General features: G+C 48.9%; 2 long non-coding RNA genes across 5 annotated transcripts in view; one reads left to right on the forward strand and one right to left on the reverse strand.

The window, feature by feature from the left end:
* The window catches only part of LOC148005477 (uncharacterized), a 7,029-nt gene extending 3,332 nt beyond the window's left edge, over nucleotides 1-3,697 (forward strand). Inside the window, exons 2-4 of one of the 3 annotated variants that reach the window (XR_015622611.1) lie at nucleotides 1,933-2,230; nucleotides 2,442-2,629; nucleotides 3,088-3,697. This is a non-coding gene — a long non-coding RNA (uncharacterized LOC148005477). Of the gene's footprint in view, nucleotides 1-1,932; nucleotides 2,257-2,441; nucleotides 2,630-3,087 lie in introns of all 3 variants that reach the window. The other 2 variants (XR_015622609.1, XR_015622610.1) reach the window with 2 other exon arrangements.
* Nucleotides 3,698-6,085: 2,388 nt separating this feature from the next.
* On the reverse strand, nucleotides 6,086-11,722 carry LOC102546759 (uncharacterized). Of its 2 annotated transcripts, XR_015622613.1 has the most exons (4): nucleotides 11,641-11,722; nucleotides 8,765-8,848; nucleotides 8,155-8,310; nucleotides 7,149-8,016 (listed from the first exon to the last, which is right to left on the reverse strand). It is a non-coding gene; the product is annotated as an uncharacterized LOC102546759 (long non-coding RNA). The 2 variants fall into 2 exon arrangements; XR_015622612.1 differs by lacking the exon at nucleotides 8,155-8,310 and having other exon boundaries at nucleotides 6,086-8,016.
* Between the last annotated feature and the right edge of the window lie 10,314 nt (nucleotides 11,723-22,036).

The following is a 22,036-nucleotide window of genomic DNA, read 5'->3' on the forward strand; positions in this document are numbered from 1 at the left end:
GCTGATGATGCTGACTGAGCTTTGTGAGTTTGCTAGTTGCTGTCTGTCTGAATCGAGAACTGTCCGTTCAAGTCCACTGCGGGTGTTAACTGAATTATTTCTGTTTCTCTTGAGCTGTTCCTATATCTCAGACATCGATTTCTTTCAGGTGAGGAGTTGACAGAAACCAATTCTTGCCTTTCTGAGGGCTAGTGTTCCACTCTACGATTGTTTTCCTTGCTTAACAAAAACTTCTCAATTTGATCTAATCCTATTTGTCTATCTTGACAATATTTTTTTAAGTTACATGTATGCATCGTGTGTGTCTGTGTGTGGGTATGTACACATGTGAGTGCAGTTACCAAGGAGACCAGAAGAGGGCATCAGACCCCTTAGAGCTGGAGTACAGACAGTTGTCAATTGGTTGACATGGGCGCTGGGAATCAACCTCAGGGCTTCCACTAAGCCAGTGCGTGCTCTTAACTGCTGAACCATCTCTCCAGCCTCCTGTCCATCCATCTTGTCTGTGCTTCCAGGGTCTCATCCTAAAGCATCATGGCCTGTACCAGTGTCTCCGAGCATCTCTCCCTACGTTTTCTTCTAAAACATTCATAGGTTCAATATGAGGTTCTAGTCTTGGATGCACTTTGAGTTCCTTTTATTACAGAGTAAGAGACAGAGGTCAAGTTCCAGCCTTTGGCATGTGGATGTGCAGTATCCCCAGGACCATTTATCAGAGCAGATCTTTTCTCCAGCACCTATGGTAGCATCTCTGTGGGCAACATGGGTTCCTTTCTAGACTCTGTTCTGTTCTATGGATCTACATACTCCCTGGAGCCATGGTTAATGCTGTCGCTGAGACAGGATGTCATCTGTCAATCTCCCTACTGTGTCACTTGCGTGCAGGCACACATCACCACGCCCAGCCATACACCCAGCAGCCTGCTCTTCCGGCTCCTCCAGGTCTCCAGTCATTCTCCTCTTGCTCAAGCTTGCATTGTCTGCTCAGGGCTTTGGTGACTTTATATGACCTTTAGGAGCATTTACTGATGAGGTGAGTGAGTGAGAAAATACATGAATGTGTGGGCTTCCGAATGAACAGGAGGTAGCCGGGCCTGTGTATGGGTGGATGAGTCGCTGGTAAACAGTATGGTGGCTGAGTTGGCAGGTGGGTCCTGAGTGAACAGGTTCATGGAGATGTTTGTGGGTGAGTGACCTCACAAGACAGAGATAACCCTTAGCCTTGTCACTCAGCCTTCCTACTATGTGAGACAGACACCTCAACAGTCCCTGCATTACTAAGGTCCTGTTACCTCACAGGCTGTACTCTTGAACACTGAGCTGTAATAGCAGTGTTTCAATCGCCACAGCCAAGTTAACGTACAAAAGGAAGGTTTGTTTGCATGTATATTGAGGGGTTCTAAAGGCAGGCTGAGAAGTCACACATCAATAGCTGAGAGAGGGAGCTTGATATAGGGCAAGCTATAAACTCTCCAGGCCCAAATGCAATGATGTACTTCCTCCAGGAAGGCCTCCTGATGCAGTGATGTGCTTCCTCCAGGAAGGCCCCCTGATGTAATGATATGCTTCCTCTAGGAAGGCCTCCTGATGCAATGATGTGATTTGTCCAGGAAGGCCCCCTGATATAGTGATGTGCTTCCTCCAGGAAGGCCCCCTGATATAGTGATGTGCTTTCTCCAGGAAGGCCTCCTGATGCAGTGATGTGCTTCCTCTAGGAATGCCCCCTGGTGCAGTGATGTGCTTCCTCTAGGAATGCCCCCTGATGCAGTGATGTGCCTCCTCCAGGAATGCCCCCTGGTGCAGTGATGTGCTTCCTCCAGGAAGACCTCCTGATGCAGTGATGTGCCTCCTCCAGGAATGCCCCCTGGTGCAGTGATGTGCTTCCTCCAGGGAGGCCTCCTGTCCTAACAGTAACATAACCTCCCCAAACAGGGCCACCACCTGAGGACCAAATGCTCTAACACAAAAGACTGTAGAGGATATTTTTGCATTCGAACCAGCACAATCTCTGAGCTCCATGAGGCTCCAAAGGACCTGCAGACTGTGGCCCAGTCTAGAGAATGTGCATGGCATGCACGGGCTCTGAGTTCAACCTCCAGCCTACAGGAGAGAGAGACTGGCTCTACAATCTAAGCTGAATGCCTGCCACCCCCATGAGTCTCAATGTCCCCTGCATCATACAATGAAAAAAAGCCTGTGTTTCAGGACCTGGGGGTGACCACTGGCAAAGGTGAGAACAACAACACCTGGATAAGGGTAAGTTCTGCGTGTCAGAAAAGCATGCCAGCCCTGCTGAGGCTGCCAAGGGCACAGCAGGAGGCAGCCCCACCAGGCATGCTCTGAGTGTGTGTGTGGGTACAGCCTGGCTGGCAGGAGGACTGGAGCAGGGAGCCAGAGCCTCCCAGGCACTCCTGCCCTCTGACCCAGTTGTTCACTTCTAGGAACCAACCCTAAGGCCATAATCAAGGATTCCTGCAGAGCCTAGCCCACAGCCAGGTTAGCCAGGCCACAGCCCAGAGTCGGTGCCAACACCCTGGGGTCCTCCTCTGTGGAGTGCTGCGCAGCTGTGGGAAGCCAGGCTTTTAGAACGTCTAGATGGCATGAAGCTGGCAGTGGAATCAGTGAAAAGGTCAGGGTTGGAACCCCTGTACACGGATGTCCTTGACAGGAAGCTGTTTGGGCATTCGGGTTTTTTTGTTTGTTTGTTTGTTTTTGTTTTGGGGTTTTTTTTGTTTTGTTTTTTGTTTGTTTGTTTGTTTGTTTGTTTTGGTTCTTTTTTTTCCGGAGCTGGGGACCGAACCCAGGGCCTTGCGCTTCCTAGGCAAGCGCTCTACCACTGAGCTAAATCCCCAACCCCTGGGCATTCGTTTTTAAAAGTCCCAGATGGACGCACCCTAACCTTCCTGCCAACCCCTAGGGACTCCCCAACTAGCCCCCTCCCGAGAGTTGGTACCTAAAGCCAGAACCCAGACCTCTCCCTGCCCCTCCAAATCCCTGGCCTCGCCTACCGCCCCTGGGAAACTGATGATGGAATCTTACTGGTGAACTGGCTTTGCTGACTACCCCATTTCTTTTTACCCTTCCAAGATCATCTGAAGGGAGCAGAGGAGCGAGGCAAGCTAGGGCGTTGGCTGGCTGGGGATTTGTCCTGACCCTACACACCCCACCCCCTCCGCCACACATACGCACTCTCCCGGTCCCTCTCCCCACTTCCCTCCTGTTCGGGACTTGTAGCAGCCTGCTTCAGAGCCCAGAAAAAAAAAAAAATGCTTGGAGTCAACCAGCTGAGCATACCCAAGCTCGTGGCTTTGTCTCTCAGTGCTGCCCCCTCCAGACTCAGTTTCCCTTCCCGGGAAGGAAGCATAATCATACCCTTGCCCCGGGACAAGTGAGAGTCCGTGGAAGAAACAACAAACCGTATGGTGTGAAGGGGTGCCCTTTGGAGGCTTCTCCTGGAGCCCCCAGGCCCTGAAAAGCCAGAGCAAAGCCAAGCCAACAACTGCTTTAAAGGCATTCAACTCCCCTTACAGCCCCGGGCAAAGTCAGGCATGAAGGCGGGATCAAGACCCCAACAGAATTCCGTAATGAACGCTCTGCTGTCTCAGTTTATGAGAGAATACATAAGACGTGTAATTGCTTTTGTATTTCGGACACTCATTAGAAGAATAATAAATGTTATTATTTATTAATATGGCAATGAATCATTCGGTTTTTTAAATTAAACATTAAACCGCTAACAAATTAAATGTAAATTATTAGGCCCGCGGATGATGGAGAGGCTCCCGGGGGAGGGGGCAGCTCGCTGGCTGCGCAGAAGCACGCCGCAGGGCCCGGGACACAGCCGCAGGGCCGGGGTGAGTCGAGGACAAGGCGGCTCGTGGGCTCAGCCTGCCCCCTGCCGATCATCAGCAGAAGCGCAGCAGCCCCGAGCGCCCCATCCGCCCAGCGCCGGACCGATTCCTCTGGATCCTTCTAGAAGCAACTACGCCACTGGCTGTCAGGCGCCTGCGCTCTTGTCCCGCATGAATTTTTGCTGCGCAGTCCTAGTGGGGGAGGGCTATCTGGCTTGGAAATGCGTGCTCCCTTGGAAGAAAATCACCTCCCCTGCCCTCTGCAGCCTGAACCACAGTTCCTGGTACACTGTCGTGACTAATATTCATCCCACTTGTAGGGAAAAAAGCACAGAGATTCTCAGTGCCTAGCCGAGGTTGCACAGCCAGCAGCTGGTGGACTGGAAATTGCAGTCCAGCTGTGCCCAACCCAAAGTCTGAGTTTATCTTGTGTTGCTTGTTTACCTCTCAGGAGTTGGGGTCCCAGGCTGGTCTTCCGGAACCCAAAAAAGAGGCACCCGTGTGAAGAGCCAAGGGAGTTCTTTCCAACGGGCTAAAAACCAAATACCAAGTTATCTAGTGCACATAGCTGTCCAATAAGGTAGGCACACGCCCACGCCCATTTCCAAGATGTGCAAGCTGAGGCAGAAAAAGACTGCAGCAGGCAAGAAATTAGAACTAGTACCTGCCAACTCAAACTTGGCTCCTGATCACTCCATTCCTCGGGAGCAGTGGACAATACTCCTGCCGACTCCTCGTGTGCCCACTCCCCTGTATAATACACACACACACACACACACACACACACACACACACACACACTGGTCAGTACCCATCCCTTAGAGGAGCACTAAGCTCAAATCATATGAGTCCTTGTCGATGTTTCCAGGGCGTTGGGGGCTTGGGGGGCGACTTCGGTGGGTCACATACACAGACAGTGCTATGGCGGCCCTCTGGGACCTCCAGTTTATTCTTTAAGGTAGATCTCAGGAATTGAGCCACTCGAACCCTAGTCCCAAGCAGTAGGGCTTCTTGGAAAAATACCAGACACTCACTGGGAGACAGACTTCTTGGGAAGGGGCTCACGGCCCACCCCAAACTGAGGGGGTTAGCACTCTGCTGTGAGTCCAAGCTGGCGGGACAGGAAAGTCCAGCCCATGGGCAACCCTGGTTTCTGACATTCCTCCCTTTCTAGGTAAGCCCTGGCAGCACTGCTATGGGGTCCGAAAGCAGAAACACAGCCGGGGGTCCCGGGCCTCTGTTTGACTCCTTAACTGTGTGTGGTCTCTGCCCTGGGCTGCCCCCTTAGCTCCCCACAATATCCTTCCTGCCTTGGTCAGTCTAAATGGGTGCCTGCTATCCAGAAAGCCACTCTCATTCAGATTATCAGTTTCCCCCTCAAATCAGGCACCAGCAAGCCCGGCTTAAGGACCCTACATCATCCGACAGATTGAGCCACGTTTTGTTTCCCTTGGGTCTCCCCTGCCCCTCTGACGCCCACCCCTGGGAGAGGACGGTCCGGTGAAGGAAAAGTGAAGGAAGTCACTGCCTTTCTTTTGGCCCAAGCTGGGAACCACTGGAGGTTGAGTTGTGAATTTGTTCCAGCTTTCCTCTGGACCCGGATGTCCCACCTTAGCAGTGAGGTGCTACAAGGTACCCCAGTAGGAGTGTGCAGAAGGTGGGAGGGGCTGAGCCCAGGACCCAGTTCCAGGTCAGTTTGGGTCAGCAGCGTCGCCATGCAGCGGGCGCCAGAATGAGGCTTGTGCGTCTGCCTCCTGTCTGGGTCCTGCCCCAGGAGGGACTGACAGGGCTATTATTGCTGTCCTCGCGCAGGGCCACTCAGACACCAGCTAATTTGTTTCAATCGCGCCCCCTTCTTTATTGATCAGTGCTTTCGTAGGGTGTTGCGTTAAATGACTTGTCACCATAGCAACCATCAGATACTCCTGGGGACCGATGAGTCTGTTTCCGGAGCCAGATCGCCCCCTAAGAGCGCGAGGGAACAAATCTCTTTTCATATCGTGGCTGTCTGCTGAAAGGTACAGGATATTGCTCAGAACGAGTCATTTTGAAAAAACAATATTAAAAAAGAACATAACCAGGTTTTTCAACAGATTATAAAGTTGTTTCATAAGGTGCCTTCCTCTTAAGAAATATGAAATCAGATTTTAAAACCTTTGACCAAGTTAATCTTTCTCCTGACTACTTTGTCTCTCCTTAGGTTATAAGCTGAAATATGGAAGCACTTCCCCGCATAAAGACATCAGCCGTATCATTTATTAGGAGAAAAATTGAAAACAGACTAAAAGTACAGTAATGGAAGATTCAAATAAACTACAGTTCACACACCTGTGAGCATGTTATCGAGATGTTTAAAATGTTACTTATGAGAGAGACATTTCCGTCGATGGGGAGAGGAAACAAGATTTTTAAGCCTGTCTGCAAGGCGCATTTAATGAACACGAAACAAGCCCCAGCACCGGAAGGGAGGCGACACTTGAGCACCCACTGTGTGGCCAGCCCTTTCAGGGTCTTTAAAAAAACAATAATATGCATCCTTACTTTTCAAAGAAAAAGTGTGTGAGTGTGTGTGTGTGTGTGTGTGTGTGTGTGTGTGTGTGTGTGTTAAGCTAGGGTACCCGTTTCAACCCCCAGGTTAACAATGAAAGCAAAATCCCAAATTCTGAAAGGGAGAAAAGAATTAGGGGCATAAGCCCCCCGGCCAGTCTTCAGGCTCTGGGAAAGAAAGACCTGCAGCTCCCCCACGAGGACGCTCACACATTGGTGAGAGATGTTTTGTCTGCGGGGCGCCTGGAGGTTTCTGGAAGCCAGGTGCTGCTGGGGTGCTGAGGGGGGACTGCTGTGTGCAGGGTGGGTCACTGCAGAACTGGACATCTATAAAGACAACATGGTACCGTGGTGTGTGTCATCCTTAGACTGCACACGCTTGCACCATTTGTGTTTCTAAACCCGAAACACGTGTCCTGTGGCTGCCCTGGTCTAAACCATCCTTAGTGTGGCCCGGCACCTTGCTGTGGCTTGCCCTGCCTTCAGACAGAATGTAACTTTGTATTAGGAAACAAGTAGGTTAGGAAGTGCCCTCATCCTGACTCCTTTGTCCAGGTGGTCAGACAGGGGCTGGAAAGAGGCTCTGTGCAGATGTAGAGCCCCGCACATCCCCCACCTCCAGGGTGTTGGAGAAGCTGGGCTAGCCTCACATTTTCGTGTGGAGCCTGCAGTACCGTGAGCGCCACCTTCAGTCCGCCCAAAGCAACTACAGCACAACCTGCAGCACCTCTTTTTTTTTTTTTTTTTTTTCCATTTTCCAGCCTTGTCATTCTTCGTGCTCTTTCTGCTGGGTAGGACAGGGGACAGCTGGAACCATGTGCCAGGACACTTTTACCCCACTACTTCCCTCCTCTACACACTTATCCGTTGCCAGCTGTCATAGGAACCTAAGATTGAGAAACACTGGGCGTCTTAAGTGACAATTACAACCCACAGTGATTTGACCTTAGCAGGATCTGGCTGCCGATGACACATCAGGTATATTATCCCGCTGTTCTCCACACTCAAAGCCACAAGTCAGAGATGCAGAGCCCTTTGACAAATATTGGGATGTGAAAAAGACTGTGTTTGAGACGTGCATGGCACACAGTAGGTGGTCACTAAATGGCAACTGCACCCGCGGGTCCCTTCCCAGCTAAGTCCCACCAGAAAACATCTCCCATAGGATGGCCCTAGTCTCCAGTCCCAGGTAATCAGAGGGTAATCAGGTCTGCTTCTGGCTGAGGATGAAGTCTCCTCAAAGCCTGGGCCCCAGAGAGCCCCTCAGTGCAGAGGGGCACGGCCTAGGCAGAGCCGCTGGCCTTCTGCAGTCTGTCTGATCTCAGGGTGTGGTGGTGCATAAAGAGATGGGTTGAGGCAGATTTCCTTCCTGCCCCCATCCTACTTCGGTGATCCTGAGCGTGTCGTTTCACCTCTCTGACATCCCTGTCCTCTGTGGCACGGATTTGCAGATGCAAAGCTCGCTTGGCAGGCCTCCTGCTGGGATTAGCTGAGCATTGGGTGTGGCCGGGTAAGCCTTCTACCTAGGCAAGCTTGCACCCGGGCACTCAAGGCTTTGTTCCTCCTGACAGATGTCACCAGCCAGCTCCTGAGGCAACCCCTGTGTTCCTCTGCAGATCTAGAGGGGCGATAAGGGGGGCAAGAGGGTAGTTGCCTTGCCTGAGGCTGAGGTGGGATGGACAATGCACACAGCTTTTAAAGGGCAGAACCACCACCCTCTAGTTTTGTGCTCCAGGGTCTTAAGCAAGCTCTTTACCTCAGCATAGCTCTGTAGACAGAAGCTTAATTCAACAATCTCTTCTTTCATCCAGTCTCTGTGACTCGTGGCTCACATTGAGCCCTGTCCATTCAACCTCTGCCAGCAGGGGGCGTGCTGGTCCGTTCCACCCCTGCCAACAGGGGCAGAGCTGGCCTGTTCCACAGCAGGGGGATGTACTGGCTCAGTCCACCCCTGCCAACAAGGGCAGGGGGAGGGAGGGTTGGGGGGGATGCTGATCCGTTCCACTCCTGCCACCAGGGGCGGTACTGGGGCTACTTTCATAACACAGCGTTCAGTTGTTCCTGGTAACTGGAGAGCCTTACAAACTTCATTCTCCTCCTTGTCTTCTTCTTAAGAGGACTTGGGATTTTCTAAGAATCCCATCAGTGGAGGATGCACCTAAACCTGTAGACTTGATGCACCAGGGCGGAAGGATCCCACCCAGGGAGCCCCACCCTCTCAGAGAAGAAGGGGAGAGGATGGCTGGGAGGAGGACAGCGTTTGGGGTGTTAATTAATTAATTAATTAAAATAACCCCATCAGTGGCTGCAGAATTTTCCAGGCTGAAGAAATGGCCAGTGTCTGGCTTGGAAAGCGCACATCCTACCTTGGAGCAGATCAGGCAGCATTTCCAAGCCTCAGGGCAGCCCTCCTCTTCTCTCAGCAGGCATAAGCCTCAGAGAACTCAGACCTGGGGAATATGAAACACAGCAGACTGTGGCCCTGATGAGATGGGTTTCTTTAATTTTTCAACTCGTGCCCCAATTAACAGAATTCCCAAGGACCCCACCTAGGTAGATGAGGGGTGTCAGGTGTAGATCTGTTGAAGCCCACCACTTGAGAATACATCTCCCTCTCCCCTTTTGAGGGGGCCATTACACCCACTGGCTGTCTTAAAACCCACATGACCTTTGACCTAGGAACTACTTCTGGGAATCAGTGTTAGTCATAAAGACAGTTCCAAATCTGATATTTTGATATTGTACATGGGCAGAGCACAAAGGGCCTCACAGTGGCGAAAGGGGTTAAACTGAGCAATCTCTGCTTCAGCTGTGCCCTAGAATATGAATATGAATATGAATATGGATACGGAGAGATGGCTCAGTGGTTAAACACACTGGATGCTCTTCCAGAGGACCCGGGTTCAATTCCCAGCACCCACCTGGCAGCTCACAACCATGTTTAGTTCCAGTCTTCTGGTCTCCTCCAGCTCAAAAATGGTACACAGACACGCATGTGTGCAAAACACTCACACACGTAGAACACAGATAAATTAATCAGGCACTTCGAGGAAGTGTCTCAGAGAGCCGTCGATTAAAAGAAGCAGACAACACAGCACTGTGGACTGAACGCCATCGGGTTCCAGAAATGCTGCTAAGTCTACGTCTAAGCCCATACCTAATGTGTGCGTGGGGAGGGACAAGTGAAGGAAAGAATACATAAAATGCTAATGGCGTTTGCTTCTGGGTGGCTTCTCTCACCTTTAGAAAGTTCTCTGCGGGGGTTGGGGATTTAGCTCAGTGGTAGAGCGCTTGCCTAGCAAGCGGAAGGCCCTGGGTTCGGTTCGGTCCTCAGCTCCGGAAAGAAAAAAAAAAAAAAAAAAGCCGAACAACATAGAAAGTTCTCTGCGGTCTTTTGTTTGTTGTTTGTTTGCCTCACGTAATGAATGATAAGGCATCTGTGTCTCTGAACACCTCGCTGGGGCTGGCTGCTCCGATCCAGTTCCTCCCGTAACCCCTTGGGACAAGTCACCTGACCTCTCTGCTTCTGATTTCTCACCTGTACAATGCTGGCAGCGGCTGCCTCCGTGTTTTGAGGGTTGAAGTTAATGTATGCAAAACGTTCAGCTTGTGGACTCAAAGATAATAACACCCCAGCGCCAGCTGTTTTTGTTATTTGCTTAATTTTCTACGTATAAACATGTCACCGCACTGCTCTGGGGATACCACAGTGCCAGCTAGACTCCAATGGAGAGGAGATTAAGCCAACACTCACACCCGATTAATCCGCTGCGGTCGGGAGCAGTGATTAATTCATTACAGTAGGGACGATGCTGTGCGAGCACTTTGAGCAGAGCCTTGTTGAAGGTTTTGATCATTTTCTTAAGAGCATGGGAGGCACGGCACTGAACGGCTTCAAGCGGGGCGGTGATCAGAGTCCACTGGGTTGAAATTCTGCCTACGCTGTGTGCTGAGTCTTCCCATAAGGCCACGGTACGTATAGAACCAGGTGGAAGGAGCTGGCCACGCTAGGAAAACACCCCACCCTTATCCTGCTCAGACCCCAGCAACCCTGGACCTTCAGGAAATGGACACACACACACGCACACACACACACACACACACACACACACACACACACCCAACACTTGGGAAGAAAACTTGGTCAGGGGGCATAGATGGGCTAAATCTGAAGTAACTGGAAGGGGGCATCCTAGAAAGTCCCAGAGGCCATGCCTTCTGGTAGGCCCGCCAGTCCACATAGAGCATCCCGTGGATGCATAGACACCAGGGGTTCTCAGGTGGCCTGGCTTGTGGTCCCTGAAGGCAGACACACACACACACACACACACACACACACACACACATGTGACCTACACAGACCCTTGGTCATCTCTGGAATTCTGACAGGCCTCAACAGAACTGCAGGATACTTCTCTCGCTTCTGCAATCAGATCTCTGCCCCTTCCTGACTGTCCCATCATGTTCCCCAGTCCCCCAGCCAGGCATCTCCGTGTCCCTGAATGATGTCCTGCTTGTCTCTCTTCAGACTGTGTACCCTAGAAGGCAGAGATTGCCCTGATCTGAGAGGTAACAATACTTGGGCCTAGTAGACATTCAATAAATATTTGGGAAAGTGGGGTTGTTCAGGAAACAGCTGAGAAGAGAAATCAGAGGAGAGTGGGTCTAGGCTCTTCTCTCTGAGCCCCTGACTCTGTGTTATGACGTAGCCTGCTTCACACTGGCCACACTTCACACGATGACCTGGAATCTCTGTGGGAGTCAGAGACCATCCCAGGACCCAGCATGATGCCCCCAGGCGGGTTAACACTGTTTAGTGGACCATTAAGAGCTTGGCATCTGAGTGATCCCCAATTTTCCAAGACTCCCTTCCTTTGACTAGGACTAAGCACTAAGTACTTCCAGGCAGGGTATAGCATACAGAAGTGCGCAGTACATGCATTCTCTTGCCCCCTTGCCCTAAGTTTCAGATTGGGGATGATAGCATCAGGTGGGGGCCTGACCATGTCCTCCCTCAGCTGCCTGCTCTGTGGGCCACGTGACTTGGTGCTTCAGGCTGGCCAGCGTGGGAGGGGTTGGGGATGAAGCACCTCCTGAGGAAGGCCATCTGACAGCTCCAGGACCGTGGTGACAAGTTAATGAATTCCACTGCGGTTACCCAAGGCACACGTCTGGGCCACGAGGCCGGCTGTCTGCCGTGTTGACCTTTAAAGGTGAACATTTAACGCCCACGATCACTCACCTCTGATCGAATGTTCCGAAGATGAAGCCTGTCTGCGGGAGGGAAGTGATCAGTCACTCTGCCTCCGCCCCCACACGGCACTGTCCTCCCTTCTGAGTCATCCACAGCTTTGCAAGACTGGTTTCCTCCAGCTCTGGCTGGAAAAACAGACTTCCTGCCCTGCCTGCGGCTGAATGCCAGCCCATCACCCCCAACCCTCTCTCCACATACCTCTTTGATCCCAATCCCTTCTTAAGCTCCTTGTCCACCCATCTTAGCAGTAGCTGATCAGGGAGGATCACCCCCAGGGAGGCTAACTAGAGAGAACAGGAGCTGAGCTAATCCAAGCTCACATGGTGCCTGTGGATGTTATTCTATGCAGTAGGAAGCCCAGCAGCAGAGCTGGGCTGACTCAACAGCTCGCTGTTGACCCCAAAGCTTGGCCTCTTGCCCCCATTCCTGTCTGCAGTGGTATCAATGTGTCCCCTACCACAGCTTGGTCCCAAAAGTACATGTGCCTGTCTGTGGACGGAAACAGAAAACAGCCATTATGAATATTCAAACATCATTCATAGAATTGCCATATAAGCCAACGACCCAAAGGAGACAAATTCACGACACCAAAAAGACACCTACGCCCCTCTGTGCAACCGAGGCCATTCCAGAAAACCACAGTTGGTCAAAATGCAGAGAACAAGCCAGCAGGATACCGCCCTGGTTCGTAAGATACGGCCCCTTCAGCTAAGTCTCGGGGAACTTTATAAAAGAGGAAAACAGAAAGATTGCAGTTTCCAGATGACCAGAAAGTCAGCTGTGAAGTCATGTCCGCTAGAAATAACAAGAACGTTTACCCATGATACCTCAACAATTATGGACCAGTATAGCACCAAGAGACGTGCTAACATGGCAGGGGGAAATCTCACAGGGTCACACCCCCAGACAGGGAGCTAAGGGTTCTGACAGAGGGGGAATTAGTTTCCCCAGGGAAGAGGCCCAGTTGGTTATCCAATACCAAGTGGTCATCCCCGAAATCACACATACACAAGTACTAAACAGATTGAATGGGCGCTGGAGGGGAGGGAGATGGGAAGGGAAAAGAGACCACGAATTAAAGGAGCAAAGAAGGGGACATGGGAGGGTTTGGAGAGAACAAGAGGAAGAGTAGAAATAATGTAATTATATTCTAATTTCAAAAAGAATTAAATGACTATTAGAAAGATAAGAGACCCACACACCGCACTCCCATGTTTGTGGTAGAGGTACCCGCCCCAAGTAACCTGTGCACACACAAGGAAAACATGATGGATCTCCTCAGCCATAAAAGGGATGAAATTGGGACTGGAGAGATGGCTCAGTGGTTAAGAGCACTGACTGCTCTTCCAGAGGTCCTGAGTTCAATTCCCAGCAACCACATGGTGTCTCACAACCATCTGTAACAGGATCTGATGCCCTCTTCTGGTGAGTCTGAAGACAGCGACAGTGTACTTACATACAGTAAATAAATAAATAAAGGGGGAAGGGGATGAAATCCTGTCTTTTATGGCTGTATGGAAAGAAATAGAGGTCGCTGTGTTGAGCAGAATAAGCCAGAGGACTACCCCAGGCTCCCACTCATTTGTTGGTAGTGTAGAAGAATGGAGCAAAGACGGAGAAAGGGAGAGGGCTGGGGTGCAAACGAAGTTCAAAACCACAGAGTATGGGAATCACCGTGTACCCACCTCTGCACAGCAGGGTAACTATTGGCAAAGAAACGATCAAGAATAGACCTGGAAGTGAGCAGGAAAGCAGGTGTGTGGTTCCCGGTACATAAAAGAATTACACATTGAAGAAATGCCAGGAGCCCTGACTTAATCATTAGCATACACTGAATAACTTACCGTCATGTTCACACACACACACACACACACACACACACACACACACAGAGGACTCAATGAAATAAATATTTTTAACAGCTCAAGTGTTGGGAACTTCATCCCATCCCCAAAGTACTGTCTTTATGGTATCCAAACATGAAACCCTTGGGAGATGGTTAGGATTACATGGCATCACCTACGTAGAGCCTACAAGATGGCATTGACAGCTCCTAAGCGAAAGAAAACAGACGGGGATGGTGGCATACACCTTTAATCACAGAATTCGGATATCTCCGTTTGAGGCCAGCCTGCTCTACATAGCAGCCCCAGGCTAGCGAGGGCCACTGAGCCAGCGTGCTGTCTCTGCCTGCTGCATAATGGCCTCCCTTGTGTTTTGATTCAACCATGGTTCCCACCGGATCCTGGTACCATGCTCTTGGGCTTGTAGCTTCCAGAACCATGCTCTGTCCTTTGTAACATAGTCTGGTATTCTGTCACCGGAACCGGAAACAGTCACTACCTCTCTTCTTCAGCATTGGTTCTGCCTGCATTCTGAAACCAAGATGGCGGCGACCTCCAGGCTACAGACCCAGCCGCTCTCTCGGAGACATCCTCACAGGAAGCTGTCCTCAGTAAGGTCATTATTATTTCGTTCTCTGAGACAGTAGGAGGAGCTTGTCCACTGGGCACCTCTGACAGTTGTAGGCAATGGCTCCCTACTGCTCAGTCAGATGAGGTCTGGGCCCAGCTTAGTTCTTTGTTTTGCAGGGAGTGAAAACAGTTCCTTCTCTTTCTGGCCAGGTTATAGCTTCCATGACTTTCCATTCCTTCTTCAGAGAGCGACTCTGATTGGCTTCCAAATAAAAATATAATTGATTTTGTTAAATGTCCTAACTGTCACTTCTTGACTGCTAAGTGTTTGTGTGTATGTGTGTGTGTGTGTGTTTGTGTGTATGTGTGTGTGTGTATGTGTGTGTGTTTGTGTGTATGAGTGTGTGTGTGTGTGTGTGTGTGTGTGTGTGTGTGTGTGTGTGTGTGTGTGTGTTGGGGGTATGGGGTGGTCCTGTGTAGCCCAGGCTTGCCCTGAACTCACTCTGTAATCAAGAAAGACTCGGGCTGGAGAGATGGCTCAGCGGTTAAGAGCACCCGACTACTCTTCCAGAGGTCCTGAGTTCAATTCCCAGCAACCACATGGTGGCTCACAACCATCTGTAAAAAGAGATCCGATGCCCTCTTCTGGTGTATCTGAAGACAGCTACAGTGTACTTATATATAATAAATGAATAAAAAAAAAATCAAGAAAGACTCTGAACTTGTGATTCTCTTGCCTCTGACTCCTAGTGCTCCCAGCATACCACATCACATCCTCCATGCAGCACTGGATCCCCGGGCTTCATGGGTGCTGGATAAGCACTCTGCTATGAAGCAACACTCTAAGCTTTATGTAGATTTCTGCATTTATGATTACAAAACTCGAAGTCTGATTCTTTACAAAATTTTATAATGAATCTTAGAAATCAAAAACAATTTGTTTTAGTAACTTAAAAAAAATACTTATCTTACTACAAAAGAAAAATCTAATATACTTCAAACAAATCAACCCATTAAAGGTATTTTGAGAAACGACAGCCTCAAGAAGCCTCCTCCCCCCCCCCACCCAGAATGCATTGTGTATTATCCACATGTAGAAGTAATGGTCACATCTTGGGAAATTTTCAAATATTTAATTCCTGAACAAAATGCCAATCAACAGCTTCATAATCCTATCTTGCCTGAGATTTTTAAAATTATTTACACTTTTAGACACTTAATAATCCAGACTTTGTAAACTCTTAAAAACTGTTGTTTTCCAGAGGCTATGAAAACCTCAGGTCTCCTTAAGTATTTCTTGTCTGAAATGGATGTAATTTTACAGATATTTTTATTCCCTCTATAACTGACAACATTTTAATTAAAGCTGGAAAGTTATCAGAGTCGCAAGACAAGCAGTAATTCCCCCCAAAAGTCTAAATCGTTAATTAGGCAACATAATGAGACACGTCGAACGTTGGGATGCGTGTGGCCCGACAATCATTCCCGAGGTGGCCTGCAAGCTTTATTCGGAGTCATCCAAGCAGGCAAGGGTGCCAGCCACTCGGTGCCAGCACAGAACCGATCCATGTATACTCTGTGACCTTTCCTAAGCACCCCAAGCACGAACTAAGAGGCAAAGTTCTTTGCCGAGATCAATCGGCCTGGTACCCGATGGAGCCCAAGGAGCCGCCTACAAGGTCCAGCAATTACGAGCGGAAGCAGAAATGACTCGCATAATTGCAGAATCGCTCATTCTAACAGCCTGATTGGAAACTGTCAGCGCTGTGTGTCTAAGACTAACGAAGCAAGGGAAATGGAAAAGGTGACATTTCCCGATAATATTATTAGTAAACGAATCGACTACACGTCAGATGACAAAGAGGAGGCCGCTCCAAAGGTTTATTAACGCCCCTCCAACCCCCCACCACCACCAGAAGTTTTCATTTGTAGATCGATACATCTGTGCATTAATGCATTTCTAATTGGGTTCCGTTAATAGCAGAGATCAGAACTCCTAAAAGAAAGGGCCAGGAGGAGGCTTCTTGCTCTTTAAAGCAATTGCAAAACAAATCTCAGGAATGAAGCAATCAGACTGGTAACTTAATACTTGGTGATGCGTGAGCTCGTGACAGAGGCCCCACGGTGTCCTGTGCAGACTTAATAATGGGAGGTATAACAGCTCTCCTCCATTAAGGCTGTTCTAGAAAGCCCTGAGATGCATGAGAAACGCATTATTATTCACAGCTGCTGGTGCAGAATCTATGCGTGCCATTCTGACATCCCCATAAATAACAGGATCGCATGGGTGCATCTCATAAAATCCACACTGTGACAGTGCAGTCTGCTTCAACGTGATGTGGGGAAATGACACCCCGCGTGCCCGAGGCACCCTGCCAAAGTGGCCATCCAAAGGAGATTTGTTGAGTTCAAGAGCCAAGCGATGAAATGGGGGCGGAAATGCGAAAATGATCCTCACTTAGTACTTTTCGGTCGGCTTCAAAAAACCCGTGTACTTAGCTTGACACCTTTGACACCTGAATGAACTTAATTGGAAATTGCAAGGACCGTCAGGCCAGGCTGTCCTTCAACGATACGGGCTGTGGAAAGCACTTTCAAATGTGCAGGAATCCAAGAAATATATTCACAAGCCCTTCCCCGGGAATGTACTAGAAGGAAGGCTGGTGGCAAGCACTGAATATTCTTAATTACAGATCCATGACTAACGGGACGGAAGAAGTAAAGACGCTAAGTGCTCAGACAGAACAGGAACAGTGCACCTCCAAGTAGGAGGAGCCGTGAGAAAGAGACTGGAAACAATGTAGCCGCTGATTGTCACGTAAATAACAGGTGGGAAACAAAGAATGCCACTTAGATCTGACTAACCAAGCATCATCAGTTGGCGCCATCTCAGATTGCCCATATCTGAGCATCCCTCACCTGTGCAAATGCTAGTTCTATGTTACTCAAGCTAATTAGGCATTAGATGAAAACACAAACTTTGTGAAATTGCAAATGAAATGGAAAAAAAACAAAAGGAAAACATGCCACTGGTGCGGGTGGATCTTGAAAACATGGTGCTGGGGGGGGGAGTAAGGGGGACACAGAAGGACAGACGCCTGCAGGAAACTGCCTGCATGAAAAAGACCGGGCTTGCAGTCTCACAGAGTTGGGAAGCAGAATGAAGGCCAGGCATGGGGGACAGGATTGGGGGGGGGGGGGTGTTGAGGAGAACAATTTGTGTTCCTTGGCAGTGCAATAGCAGATGGCTACACAGTCTTGTGAGTGCCCCTCATGTCACCAAATGGAACTCGAAAGTGGGCTGAGATGATAAATTTTATATATCACGTACGTTTTACCAGGCTTTAAAAATCAATAGCGCAGCAATCACAAACCACTGAACTGTATCGTCCAAAGCGCGAGGGTCGGAGACAGACTGCGGTGAAGCTGGCTTTGTTTGCTTGTTTGTTTTAAGTGACAAAACAGATATAAAGAAAGCTTTTTAAAAAGAAAGAGAACAGAGCAGATGGAGAAAGGGACAGGGGAGGGGGAAAAAAATCACCCTGCGGTATATAAGTCCAGCGAGCCGGTCTGTGTGACAGCCTAGCAGGGAGGAGAGAGAGCTCAGCTGGAGCAACGCTTGTGAATAGGCTTAACGTTCACGTTGGAAGGGAAAGATCTACAAATTGGCTCGGAGAGCGAGCCACCTCTCTAAGCAGCACCGTTTAGAAGGAAGGAAAAATCAGGCGAATGGATTTGATTCCACTATCAGACAAGGGGGAACTTGGGCCAAAAGCAGCCGGAGTGGGAAAGGTGCGATATTATTAGGTCAATCTCCATTGACCTAATCTCCATTTAACAGGCCTGAACAGCAACACGGGAACTATCTCGTAAAGCAACCAGTACGGGACACAAACGCCCGCCAAAATACATTTACCCACTGTGCTCAGTCAAGTGAACGAGAGAGGTAGGCCAGAGGATGAAGGTTCTGATCAATTAAGATCTTCCGGTTGGATGGAAATTTTATACCATGCCTGGGGAAGCAGCTCAACAGAGAGGACATGCTTAGCACACCAAAGGCTCTAAGTTTAATCCCCAGTCCGTCCCCCTCCCTGCAAAAGAGTGTCATAATAAAAACGTATGCGTTATTGTCAGGCTCGCATGAAGCACACCTTAAGTCTTAGCTCATTGTTTGAGGTGCTGAGGATTGACCCCAGGGCCTGGCCTACACCAGGCAAGCGCCCTACCAGAGTAACAACCCTCACCCGTGACTTCCTGAAAACTAGGAATTCTAGAAATAGCCGCTCGTTGGCTGTAATGCATTCAGACGTGGCATTAAAAGCCCAATAAGATAAACTTACTCTGTCCCGAGTTTTAAATTCTCTCAAGAGGAGAGCAAAATACAAATTGAAATATAAGATGGCAGAATCGTCTTAAAAATAATAACTGTGTGTAAGCATCTTTGGGACAGGAACGGCTAACTGTCAGAGAAATTAATTGTGCTCAAATACTCGTGACAGAGACAACAAATTAATGAACACGTAGGGTAAGCTCGTTAACTTGACAGCACTGTCACCAAATCCCTGGCAGGCACAGCTCAAGGACAAAAAACAATGTATCTTGCTCCCAGTGTCTTACTGTCCAGGCCCTGGGGCCCCATACAAGTGGCAAGAACACCATGGTGGTAGGACACAAAGAAAAGGCTAGAGGTAGGAAGACTCCAGGACAAACACCACCCCCTGAGACGCACCCCCAGGGTCTTCTCTCTGGGTCAAGCCCCAATACCTAATCTCCACCGTATCCCAGTATGGCCACAGCATTACTACTTCATTGATTGTGTCAGGGCCCTTAAGATCCATTTGTCCTAGGAAATACCATCACAGACACACAGACAAGGGCTCTGCTGACCCCCATCTGTTTCTTATAGCAATAAAGTTGACAAGAATGAACAAGTATTAGGGGCTAGGTAGATGGCTCAGCAGTTAAGAACACTGTTCTTCCAGAGGACCAGGGTTCTATTCCCAGCACCCACATGGAGGCTCGCACAATCCTGCACTCCTGTACCATGTGTACGCCCTCTTCTGGCCCCCGGAGGTACTGCGAGCACAGGGCACACTGATACACAGGCAGATGTGATACCAAGATACAAAAGTGGGGATGTGGCTCAGTTGTACAGCACCTCCCTGGCACGTGCAAGACCCTGGGTTCAATGCTCAACCCTTCAGACAAACAAGAATCTAAGCAAACACAAAGAAAAAGCCACAATAAGGAACTAATGAATATTAATAGATGTTAGTAGCAGAAACTAATAAAGAATACAAATATTAAATAACGCAGTCGTTGTTTTAAAATGACAGGTGGGCAGTTTCTCAAAGTTTATGTATGGTAAATGACAAAATCCCAGCTATTCCACACCCAGGTATCTACACAAAAGAAGTAAATGTATTCTCACTCAAAAGGGTCACATGAATGACTCCCAACGGCCAGAGGCAGAAGCGAACTGCTGTCCATCATCAGAGGCTAGGTGAACAAAACGTGACCTATCCACACGGTGGCATGGCTCAGCAGAAGGAAGGACAAGGTACTGACAGTAGGGTACAGTTGGGGTGCTTGCAAACCATTTTTCTCAGTGAAACCAAGCAGAGACGAAAGGTCACAGAGTCCACGAGTCTTCTCTATGCTAATACAGAACAGAGCCCTTACAGGCAGAAAACAGCTCGGAAGATCCTGAGGGCGGGATAATGAGGGATGAGGAATAATTTTTTAATGCGTACGAGGTATTTTTATGGAGTGATAAAAATTTTAAACTAGAGAAAATGATGGTTTCACAACATTGTGAATGCGCTAAATACCACCGCCTTTCGCTGTGAAAAGGTTAATTGTACGTTATGTGAACTGCATCTTGTTATTAGTCACTTTCTTGTCACCGTGGCAAAACACCTGACAGGACACCCTAAAGGAGGAAGACACGCTCTGACTCCATACCGGCGGTTCACGCCAGCAGGCAGTCGAGCACCCTGGTGGTGGGAGCCAGTGGGAGTTGAGCGCAGAAGACAGCTCAGCCAGTGGGAGATGGGCGCAGAATACGGCTCAACCAATGGGAGATGGGCGCAGAATATGGCTCAACCAATGGGAGATGAGCGCAGAAGACAGCTCAGCCAATGGGAGATGGGCGCAGAAGATGGCTCAGCCAATGGGAGATGGGCACAGAAGACAGTCGCTGGGGCCAGGCCTCACTTCTGAGTCTTGGAATGTTTTGCATTTGAAACATCACACCTCAACTCGGAAAAAAAAATTAACCAGGTGGAAAAATGAAAATCCCCAGAACTGACTAACACCATGAGAGTCTGAGGCTCGGAGGAGAGTAAGGGAAGCCCTCGGTTAGAGCGAGACAGTGGGTGGAGCAAGCACGCGCACAGTGTAGGTGACTGCTGGTCAGAAGAAGTTTCCAGAATCCTAGGAGACACACAACTCTCTACAAACAAGTGTGGAAATTGAGATGAAATAGCCTATTTCTTGGGAAAGTACGTTATCGAAACTGACGCCAGTTTAAACACACACACTAAACACACACACACACACACACACACACACACACACACACACACAGGAAAATAGATTAATAGCTCCAGATAGCAAATATGACAGAAAACAACTAAAATAATTATGAAGGCCACCGAACCCTTGAATTTTCTGATGGGGAAGGGCATTTCAAGACAAGGTTTCTCTGTGTAGCCCTGGCTGTCCTGGAACTCACTCTGTAGACCAGGCTGGCCTGAAACTCAGAAATCTGCCTGCCTCTGCCTTCCGTGTGGCATGTGCCCTATACCTGGGCCACACTTGAATAGTTTTCATTGCCCTGATTCAGCCACAATAAAGAAAAGGAGAGAGATGAGACACAGCTTCGGTTCCTGAACCCTGTTACTGTGCTGCATATTAACAACATGTAAGGGCTGGGGATTTAGCTCAGTGGTAGAGCGCTTACCTTGGAAGCGCAAGGCCCTGGGTTCGGTCCCCAGCTCCGAAAAAAAGAACCAAAAAAAAAAACAAAACAAAACAAAAAACAACATGTAAGAAAATCAAGCCAGGCGGTGGCGGTGGCGGTGGTGGTGGTGGTGCGTGCTTTCATCCCAGCAGCCCAGGGGCAGAGGCAAGCAGATCTCTGAGTTGGAAGCCAGCCTGGTCAACAGAGCGAGTTCCAGGACAGCCAGGGCTACACAGAGAAACCATATCTCAAAAAACTAAAACTAAAAATAAATAAATTTTTAATGAAATCAGCAAGATTTTTGGAAGAACCCTTAAAATTGAATAGAGACATTAAAAGTCAAAACTATAGGACAGTTTGATAACATAACTACATAGAAAAATAATTAACCCAAGGACATTTTCCATGTATTATTTTTGCATGGATAGGAAAAAAATGATCCTGAATTTTATGCAAAAGTCTGTTGATAATCATGACAGGAATTGTAAAATACTCCAAAAGAAATGAAAAGAAAAAATCCCATAGCCTATCAAGACTTCAGGACAGCAAAGAAGCCTAAGAGAGAAGTTTGGTTTGTTTCGCCACAGGTTTTCATGTAGCTTAGGCAGGTCTTGAACCCCTGGTCTTCCTGCCCTGACCTTCCAACCGGGATTACGGATGTGTGTCACCATGCCTGGGTTAAGGACATTTATACCTAGTGATACACACATCAGAAAACAAGGGACATTCCAAACCTCTAACTTTACAATTTAAGGAACTAGAAAAAGAACAAACCCCAAACTATCCGAAGGAAGACTGAAGCAGAGATAAACCAAATAGAGAGAACATCCATAAGGCCCAAGGGTGTCAGCTCAGGGGCGGAGCCCTTGCCTGGCATGTGCAAGGTTCCAGGTTCAAGCCCCAGGACTGCAGAAAGAAAAACAAAAACCAATGAATACAAAGTCTCACTCTCCAAAGGACCGGCATAACTGACGGGCTGACAAAAAGAAACAAATTACCAAGCCCG

This window comes from Rattus norvegicus, chromosome 6 (genome assembly GCF_021556685.1).
Source record: "Rattus norvegicus strain SHRSP/BbbUtx chromosome 6, alternate assembly SHRSP_T2T, whole genome shotgun sequence".
Classification (NCBI taxonomy): Eukaryota; Metazoa; Chordata; class Mammalia; order Rodentia; family Muridae; genus Rattus; species Rattus norvegicus.